We start from the raw sequence: 10,327 nt of genomic DNA on the forward strand, positions 1-10,327 counted from the left end.
GCACACTTGCACGAGGCCGTGAGACATGGGCACCGCGTTCATGTGTGTTCATGTGCTTTCGCTTTCGCATGTGTGTTCATGTGCTTTTCATATTCTTTCATATTGATCTTCATCTTTATATCATCTCTCTCTCTCTCTCTCTCCATGTGTGTGTGTATATATATATATATATATATGTATATAGAGAAAATTACTAAACTAATTTCTTCATAACACAGTCAAAGAAAACAAATGAATAGATAAGGGCTGAAAACATTTGGGTCATGGTCACTAGGCGTGGGTAATCATGCAGGCACCAGAACAGCCCGTGAAATAGCCAGACCTCTGAAATAGAGCAGGCCCAGGCGGCGAACAGCCGCTCTGGACCAAAACTGAGTCCGCCCCAAACAGCCAAAACAGAACAAAACAAAAGGAACAAGATTAGCTACAAAAGAAAACCAAACCAAAGAAACGGGATCAAAGAAAATAAACGAAAAGAAAAGAACCAAGAAGAGCCAAAACAGAAAGTCAAAATGAAGAGCCAAAACAGCAGCGCAGCCCAGGGAGTGGTGGTCAGTAGCAGGCCAAACATTTACAGAGGGCTGCGGAAAAAAAACAACACAAAAACCTGATATTTAATAAATTAATTAAAAGAATTTAAACTAAACTTTTAACTAAATCAATATAATACATACCAGGCGCAGCAAACAGGACGCGGCTCAAACACAGCCTGAGAATTACATACAGATATTAGTCAGCTGGGAGCTGAGTGACAGATTGAGATGGGAAAAGCAGACAATGTGCAGACTGACGTACCAGAGCGGGTAGATAGCTGCACACAGCAGGGCTCCAGCGGATCACCCCGTCGGCCACACTGCAAGGAATGGAGATAGGGTCACCAACATGCGCATTACGCACACATATGAAGAGGAGAAGACGACAGAGCGCTTACCTAGTTAGAGAAGATTGTGTGCCTCGACGGCGATCACAAACACAGGGATATCACACCAAACCAAAGGGCTGTCACGCCAAACAAAAGGCTGCCATGCCAAACAAAAGGCTGCCACGCCGAGTCACAGCCACCACGGGAGCGAGTGAGGAGTGGAAGAGAGGATGGGGCGCGACCACACACCTGAATATAATGGTGCGCATGGCACCACCCAGCAATCACGGTGCCTGGAAAGCTGGCACAGTGCCGAATATTGGCAAGGAGGGAGACAACCTCCGGCTACACTAGTTTGATGCTAATGGCAGTACTCACTCAATTGCTAAAGTGCCTGTGCTGTTTCACGCCATCATTTTTCCTTTTACTCTGTGTAGTAACGTCCTTAGAGGAAATCTCAAAAAGGCTGAGGTGTTGATTCCGGACAGTTGTCCACAGCAACAAATCGATCTGTTTTCCTATTGGTGAAAGTGACAGCTGTTACAGGAGAAGTTGTGGAGGACAAAAGAAAATCAAACATGCTAGACCTTCTGTCGGGATGTTGTGAAGCAGCTCAGATACACCGTCGGTTGTGATGTACTATGACCCACTGCACGAGATAAAATGATGGTTTATTGCGTACACTCATTGTTGTTCACAGTCCAAGCCAACACCATAAGATGGTGCATCAGGCTATAAATGGGCTAGTTAAGTATGGTTTTCAGAGATGCACAATTGCAATGTTCTTGGCCAATTCCAATTTCCTTTTTTTTTTCCATTAAAAAAAAAAAAAAAAAAATTAAGTCTGATCTGCTGATTCCCATTTTCTTTATTTCTAAGAACTATAACTGACAGCAAACACCAACTTTTTTTGTAATTTTTCTTTCATGGAAAATTCAAATGTATGTTTATACTAAAACACTGACTATTAAATAACATTTACATTTTCTCCAAACCTGCAGTAGGTTACAGGACCTTCTCTCACTCATCTCAAAATAAAAAGTGTTCTAGGTTACTGAACAGAGCTTTTGTACAAATATAATCCAACTGAAAATGAACTGCAGTTTATCACACTTTATTTAACACGTTTTAACTTTCCAAAAGAGAACGGGTGATTCAGATCTAAGAATGCTCAAACAGTATTTACATATCATAGAAGAATCTGAGAAAATATTATTCTTCATTGTGTATGTAGGCCTATTTTAAAGTGATCTGACTATTTATCTAAAGGTATCTATTTATTTATCTATTCATCTGTACTAAACTACTTATGAATCAGAATCTATTCACAATAATGTACAGGTGTGTGCAGCAGGCTCCATGGCAGAAGAGCCTCTCAGTGTGATAACTCATGCTCAGTAGCATACATGGAAACAGTTTTTTCCCTGATGGTCTGAATAAGTCACTAAATTTATCGCCATAGTGGATTTTTTAGAAACAAAGTCAGTAAGACGGTCTGAAACGTCCCTAACAGGTGGGGCATGACAAAGTGTTTGTATAATGATCTGGGACTGAAAACGGGTTTCAGAGGTAGTGTGTCAATAGTAAGTCACTGTCTGTGCTGCTGTGCATGAGACAGTTGTGTAGAACATTGTGTAGCGCATGCATGTAAATTTGATTAGCACAAGATTAGATATATTTGAAACTGAGAGGCCAATCAAGCTGAAAATTGTCCGATTCTGGTCACTAGGCAATCAATCAAAGGTCAAGCTTGGCATATCACCTGAAATTTTAAGTAACAGCTTAGCCTTCATTGAATGTATACTTTTTATGCCTCTGCACTGGCAATAGGCATAGGCAGTAAGTTTTTGGTTGTCTGTCCATCCATCTGTCCCATTCTTGTAAATATGTTATCTCAAGAATGCCTTGAGGGAAATTCCTCAATTTTGGCACAAACGTCCCCTTGGACACAATGATGAACTGGTAGATATTGGTGGTCATAGGTCAAAGGTCAAGGTCACTGTGACCTTACATCCGTTTCATTCTCATGAACACAATATCTCAAGAACACCTTAAGAGAATTTGACACAAATATTCACATGGACTTAGAGAATAAACTTACTAGAATTTGGGGTAACGCTTTGGATTACAGCCCGCAATTTACACCGTAACTATCGGGTAGTTACGGTGTAATCTGTTGTACTAACGGTGTACGAGTCTAGTACGTACCAATACATATATGTAGGTACAGGGGAACAAGATGTTAAGTTATGGAATAAGGGGCTAACAATTCGTGAATTTACAGAGAATTTATATTATAGGTATTTTTGACTACTGGGTACCTATTCTATTATAACAGGGTATGTGCGACCTGCTGATCAATAATATGTACGTTTGGGGGGAATTTACAGAGAACTTATACATTAGGTATTTTTAACTACTGGGTACGTATTTTATTATAACAGGATATGTGTGACCTGCTGATCAATAATATGGAAGTTTGGGGGGAATTTACAGAGAACTTATACAGTAGGTATTTTTAACTACTGGGTACCTATTCTATTATAACAGGGTACAGTATGACAATAAAACTGAAAAATCGGAGGGAAGATGGAGGGAAGACTTCTGCAGCAAGTAATAAATCAGATGTGATTTTATTTCAAAATGACCTTATTACAAACAAACAGTCAATCTACATTGTTCCTTTATATTTTCAGTGGGTAGCCTACACAACTACAGGGTACATCTGTGCATTTACTTCGGAACAAAGGTCGGTGACAGTATGTTGTCATGGATACTGTTGGCGTCTGAAGACCATCTCAGCTGTCGCTCACCTCACCAGCTTTACATTACTGGACGCTCGTTTATGACGTCATGACTCCGCTTGCCGTAGGCAGACAGAGTTCACCCACCCTAGATGTGACTCACTTGTGTTTTGGTGTGAACACGTTGACAATTTTGAAGTCATTAAAATGTTGAAGGTCTTCTCCCTGGCAATTGTGTTCGTCCGGCATTACAGCTCCTCAGCATGCAAGCTTACCTTTTTCCAGCTCTGTGCTCGCTCTCCTTTCATCCCAGGAAATACATACAAATATAGCAAGATAAACACACAACGCATATGCTTGATATGCTTTACTGACAGCTTACTGTGCAGTTAATTTAGTTTGTTCTTCCATGTTTTGAGGCAAGTAAAATCAAATTAAAGTCCCCCTATCTAGGAAAAACATCCACAAAAACTCATTCATACACACTGCCATAAACATCTTAAATAAACAATGAACAATGGACAAAAATAACCCTGATGCACTATGTCACTTTACACATATCCACACCTTTTATCTTGTCTGTTTTTACAGTTTTAATTTTAGACTTGTTTTTAAGATCTATACACACTGTGTGTGCTTTCAGAATCTGTGTTTCCAATCAGTGTATTGTCTTGTTTTGTATGTGGAGCCACGTCGAAGAAGATTTTCTGTTACGACAGACAATAAAGTTTTCTGAATCTGAATCTGAAAACAAACATCTCACATTGTTCTCTGTATTTACAGAACAAGTGATATATGCAGTGATAGTTTTCCTCTTATTACATGTAGTTACAGGGTAAGTACAGGGTATGCGGGCTGTATTCTAAAGCGCTACTCGTTACCCCATAGTTACGTGTAGTTACAGGGTAAGTACAGGGTATGCGGGCTGTATTCTAAAGCGCTACTAGTTAAGGTAAACATTACCAAAACTAATTTAATGAAAAAGTAAACAAATATCAAAATTTTATTCAACAATAATAACAATTACTATATAATTGAACATTTTAAAATCTAATATGCTACGTTTTGAAACAATACAAAACCCACAAAACACACACAAATTAAAACTTACTAAAAACCTTTTAAAAGATAAACATGGACTACAACACAAAGGAACATGAAAAATATCTATCATAAATTAACAACGGAACTGGTTTTTGACAGGCAACAGCCTGTTTGCCTTCTTCATCTCATCGATTTTCCTCTTGACGTCTGGGGAGCTTTCCAAAAATGCCTTCAGAGTTTTTGCATACGTCTGCAGGGTTGTACCTGCAGCATGTGGAGGTAATGTGTAGGCCTCCCCCTCCGAGGCAATTGTCACCTGTGATTGAAAGTTTTAAAGTGAAAACTAGTGTCCTGAATGTCAAAATTATTATGTTGTATTGTTATACTAGAACTCATTTATTGTCACTTGTTACGGGTAGCAGACAATAAAATATATTTATAAGTTAATCTGATTGTTGCAATATTGGGGAATGCTCACTCAAATATACATGACAGCAACCTGTGTGGTAGCAACAGTACAATTACTTTAACCTATTTCCAATAACTCTTACATACCTCTGCGATGTGCTCGTGAGGGCAAATGTTATTTTGCCCACGCCATTCCTTTTGAAGGATTCTGACACACTCCTTGTTTTTTTGAATGTCTTCAGGATCCTTTTATAGCGATGGACTACTTGATCCGGTGTTGTCACTAAAAGGATGAAAAAGGAGAAGTATTTATTTAATTGGTAAAACTGTAAGATATCTTTTCTTCAGCACTGTATTTTTGCTTGATTATATTAATATGGGGTCCATATACATCAGCATAATAACTTTGCCACTAGACATTGCTTTAAACAAATTCACTAAATGCTGCAATAATTGATTTTAATTGGGCATGTGAGGTCAGCAGCAGTGAACAAAAAGCATTTCACATATTATCAGCTTATAAAGTTTTTACAAACAGTGATGTAGTTAAGAAATCCTGGCCCCTAATCATTAGCGTACTTTGTAGGCACCCTTTCCCTTTTAATACATAGATTGTCACATCTACACAGATAACAGAATCCAAAAGTTAACACATCCATCTGAGGAGTAATTGTTAATGAGTTGTTTATAACATATTTAAGAGGCTAAACAATTCGTAATCTCAGCATGTTGCAGCCCCATACTGTCAACAAATTTTAATTACTTTGTGAGCTTTCACTGTGACGTTGTAGAATATTAGAGAACATTATTTCCATCATAATTTTACGTCTTTATTGTACCATGAACATAAGACAAAGGTGGACCTTCTTCTACACAGAGAAGTTATTACTGTATGACAGTTTTTCATTATAAAATACCTGAATAAAACTTCACTGAGATTGTAAAGTAAAGGTCAAACCAAGTTTCCAGGAAGTGCTAGCTAAGTCTGTTGCAACATAGAAGTAGCATAATGTAACTATAGAAACTGAAAAGCATGGTCCAATATGGACAAAACAGGAATTTAAGTGGAATAATAAATAAGTCATATTTTAGTAACCTTTTCAGCATCAGAATACTTATTTGCACCATTTTTGTTAAACATGTAAGTTTGTCATTGTAAATAGTCATATTTCAAAAAGCTGCTGAGAATGTACATTAAAAGCATTATGAATGCCTCAACTTATAGTTGTAACTTTATGAGCTCAGCTTTACTGAAATCCTATGTAAAAAGATGGCAATGACCCTGTGGCTTATACACTCTATGTCTTTTTGGTATTTGAACTATAATTTACTGGGAGAATGTATTCTAAACTTACTCCTTTTCCCAAATGGTCTCTGGGTATGTTTTTCTGTCTTCTTCCTCTTCTTCTTTTTCTTATCCATGGAGGATGACAAGGAAGAGGAGGAGGAGGAAGAGGAGGAGGAGGAGGATTTCCTTGTCCTCTTTCCTGGTTTCTCTGAAAGACAATAAATTTACTCTTAGTTTGTCAGTTTTAATATTTTTTTAAAGATATTTTTCACTTGACTGGTCTGTAAACATTGGGGGACACGCTTGATTACAGACTTCACCTTTTAATGTAACATGTAAAGTGATTGAGACTTTCATTTTAATACATGCAAATGTTTAAAAGCACAAAGACCCATTCACAGCAATGTTATACTTACTGCTTCGATGAGGAGGGACAGCACTAAAAGCTGATGGAGCAGGTGTCGTAGTGCCAGCTGACTCCAACAGCTGATCCAGCTCTGTTCTCAGCTCCTCCCTCCGTTCCAACAATACCTTTCGTTCCTCTTTCATTTTTTTAAGGGTCATGGAGGCTGTTGGAGCCAAGGAGCTGCTGGATGATGGACCAGCTGCGAAAAAAAATAAGATATTTGTCATCATTCATTCCGAGTATTTGCACGCATAATGCTGACAGGAAATGATGGGAGAGGGAGGGGAAACCCTACGCAACAAAGGTCCACAGCCGCAATCAAACCCCAGCTGTTGCAGATATGTTGCATTTGTTTCAAACAATAGGCTACCAGGTGGACCAGTATAATTAATTTCAGGCAAGACACAACAATACTGAAAATTGCAATTCAAATAATTGTATTTAAAGTATCTGGCCATAATTAAGCTATAGCAACTATTAGAAAGTTTATGTCCACCTCCAAAATACTTTGGCGTTTCAAATCAGGGCTGCATTTATGTTTTCCTTATTGAAGTATTTTGAATTCCTCCCATTGCAGAGACTGTGCAGACCATAGACTGGCTTCAATTTTGTATAGTGGTAGGAAGGGGAGACATGTTGTCCATATTTATATACAGAGTATCTCATTTCCGAGAGCTGCCATCTTGCTTGTGTGACATTATTTGCATAAAGAGTCTGCATAGTAGAGCCAGGCGGCGGGATGACGGCCCACGGAACACGCCCCCTCAGCCATTCCGCGGCCTGATGGGGGTTTGAGAGCAGCAGTCACAGCTGTCAATCATGCAGGGTTTTCCCTGCATAGAAAATATTTTGGTGGCCACCAAAGGCGTTTTAGCCTTCCGCCAAGGAAAAATCCCCTCCGCCAAAGAGGGGTGTGAGAGTAGGGGTTAGGGTGTGGGGCTGTACAGTGCTGTTTGTGCGATTAATTTCTTTGCCGAGTAGCACAGGTGCGACAGCTGCTCATGTGTGCGTGTGGTCTGTTTTTTTCTCATAAAACTGACACATTACATGAGCGATGGGCGATGGCTCATCATTGTCCTACAACAACAACAACAAAACAAAACAAAAAACGTTGGTCTACATGGTATTTGTAGTCTACTGTGGTAACGGCCATTCGTAGTATCCTGTATATCCAACTACAATTCCCACAATTCGTGTGCAGTTACCTCTAGCCTCTCCCATCATCACTTCACCTCAGCAAGATGGCGATGAAAATGAAGAGGTATTTTCAGCCCCTCTACAAAAACCCCAAACAAAAAGAGAACGAAAGAGAAAAAGACACACTTGAAGAGAAAGAAGATGTGCCAATTCCGCAAAATAAAGATATACCGACAAAAACTAAAGACAAAACCTCAGGGATGCAAACAGCTCACTTTTCCGCGACTCTCGCTTTTTTCATGTCAATTTAAGTGACTTGTGTGAAATGAGCAGATGACAATGCTGGAAAAAAGATCAAAAATTTTTGCTCGGATTCAGTTCGGGTTCGGCCCACTTGACATGCTGCTGTGTTGCACTACGGCCAATTAAGTACTGGAATTTGTTACTTACGTGACAACGCTTGAACACAACACAGGTACCGATCCATTGACTGTGTGTACAGTGCTGTTTTATATACAATACAAATTCAACGCGGAGTGGAAAACTGAAAACATTTTTATAAAAATAAAGATGCTTTTCTGAAAACATTTCAATTTCTTATTAATTATAAATGTTATATTTATTGTGCGCATTGTATTATTTATTATTTGGACCTCTCTCCACATTATCATGATAAGAACTACCTGAAATGTCACCGTCTTTGGTGAAAATTTGAGATATTTTGGCTTCAGGTTTGGGGAGCTGTCATGACGTCCATCTTTATATACAGTCTATGGTGCAGACGTATTATGTTCATTATTTACTGCTCACGTCAATAGCACAAGTCCATTGCATAAACTCTTGTGGACAGATTTCAAGATTTAAGAAAAAAAAAAAGACTTTGCTTCAGTTATTGAGTATTTTAAATTAAGGTTAAAAAGGTAAAGGCTAAGCAGTCAGTTGTCCAAAACATTGTTGAAAGATCTTTCTGTTGAAATAAAGTTTATTTTAAAATACTTTTGAGTTCAAACTATAAACTGAGCTTCGTGGTCTCCAAAATAACAGTGCAAAAATAACTCAATTCAAGCCCACACAGCGATGGGATTTACGATTTTTAATCAGCTGTATAGACCTCCGGACATCACGTGACTCGGTTTGTTTACACCACCATGCTGGCAGTCCTTGAGTGAAAATGACTGGCGCCAGTGCTGATTTCAGGTCGTCAGAGTTCACTTCGCACGTTAAGGCCCCGGAGATTGTGCGATATATCGCAAAACCTGACCGATTAATCATTGCTAACCCTTACAATGCCCCTGGGGTGCTTTTCAAGAGTATTGAAACAGCCAGAGCAGACAATTTTCCAATATTGCAGTATCCCGACATCTACAATTATTTGATCAACTCGTTCTATTCCGGAGTACAAGAGCCTGGAGGGGTACGAATGGATACAATCTGGCAGCCTTACATATAACAGTAATAAAATAATGCAAGTAATTTTCTTATCGCACGTTTGTTTTGTGCTGCTCATTGAGTGAGCAACATCCTTTTACTAGCTCCACAAAATCCACGGCATAATTCAAAGGTCGAACTTGCCTTTTGTAAAAATTAAATGGTTAAAAATCGCAATAAAAGCATGTAAAATAAACATTAAAGTTAGTGAGCATCGGATTCTGTACCTGATATGAAGTGATCACTACACAAGTGGAATCCGTTGCCTGTGGGCTCCCACCGCTCAGTTTTCTTCAGTTTTCTTCTGCTAGCTTCGTGCACGTTTTATGGCAGTAATCCACCTCCGCCGTCTTTCGGGATGTTTTGGGATTCCATAAAACGCTCTCCCCTTCACGAATTGACTGTTCTGACCATAAATAGCTGTCCACCATGTTCACTTTTATGTGAAAACAGCCCGAAGAAGAGACGAGTTAGCTGTTAGCTATGCTTGGCAGTCAGTTGAACAGTGCACTTCCCTGCCAATATGGCTGTGTTTTCATTTTGACTGTTGCATGCCGGGATTGCGTGATGTCAACTACGGGAGCTCTATTTCACCGTCTATGATTTCACCACATCTACAGCACATAAAACAACACACATGCCTTGGCCTACAGCGCCCCATGGTGGCTTGGCGCTGTAATTGCAGCCAAAGGCCTCTCATTCACGGGAGAATATCGTCGTTCTTTTGGAAAACATGTCCTTATTTTGGACTAGTTATTTATCTCGCTAACGTAAATAATACTCATTACATTGGAAAAACACATAATTTGTGTAAAATAGTGGTTGTTAATGTTTTCTTACCCAGATAGCACACATACATCTGGCCGACGTCGGCCTGAGGACTACACATCGGCCCTGAATTTATAACGTCTGACAAGCGTCGGCCGCATGGGCGGATATCTTTAAATTTAATACTCTTTTGTCCCAGCTCATCAAACGTCTCTGTTACGTCGGCTTTGGGTCGGCCCAGT

General features: G+C 39.3%; 1 long non-coding RNA gene across 1 annotated transcript; it reads right to left on the bottom strand.

Moving 5' to 3' along the window:
• Nucleotides 1–4,103: 4,103 nt before the first annotated feature.
• Nucleotides 4,104–6,546, bottom strand: LOC126386458 (uncharacterized). The gene is made up of 3 exons (XR_007569511.1): nucleotides 6,414–6,546; nucleotides 5,206–5,341; nucleotides 4,104–4,966 (listed from the first exon to the last, which is right to left on the bottom strand). It is a non-coding gene; the product is annotated as an uncharacterized LOC126386458 (long non-coding RNA).
• Between the last annotated feature and the right edge of the window lie 3,781 nt (nucleotides 6,547–10,327).

This window comes from Epinephelus moara, chromosome 24 (assembly GCF_006386435.1).
Source record: "Epinephelus moara isolate mb chromosome 24, YSFRI_EMoa_1.0, whole genome shotgun sequence".
In the NCBI taxonomy this organism is placed as follows: domain Eukaryota; kingdom Metazoa; phylum Chordata; class Actinopteri; order Perciformes; family Serranidae; genus Epinephelus; species Epinephelus moara.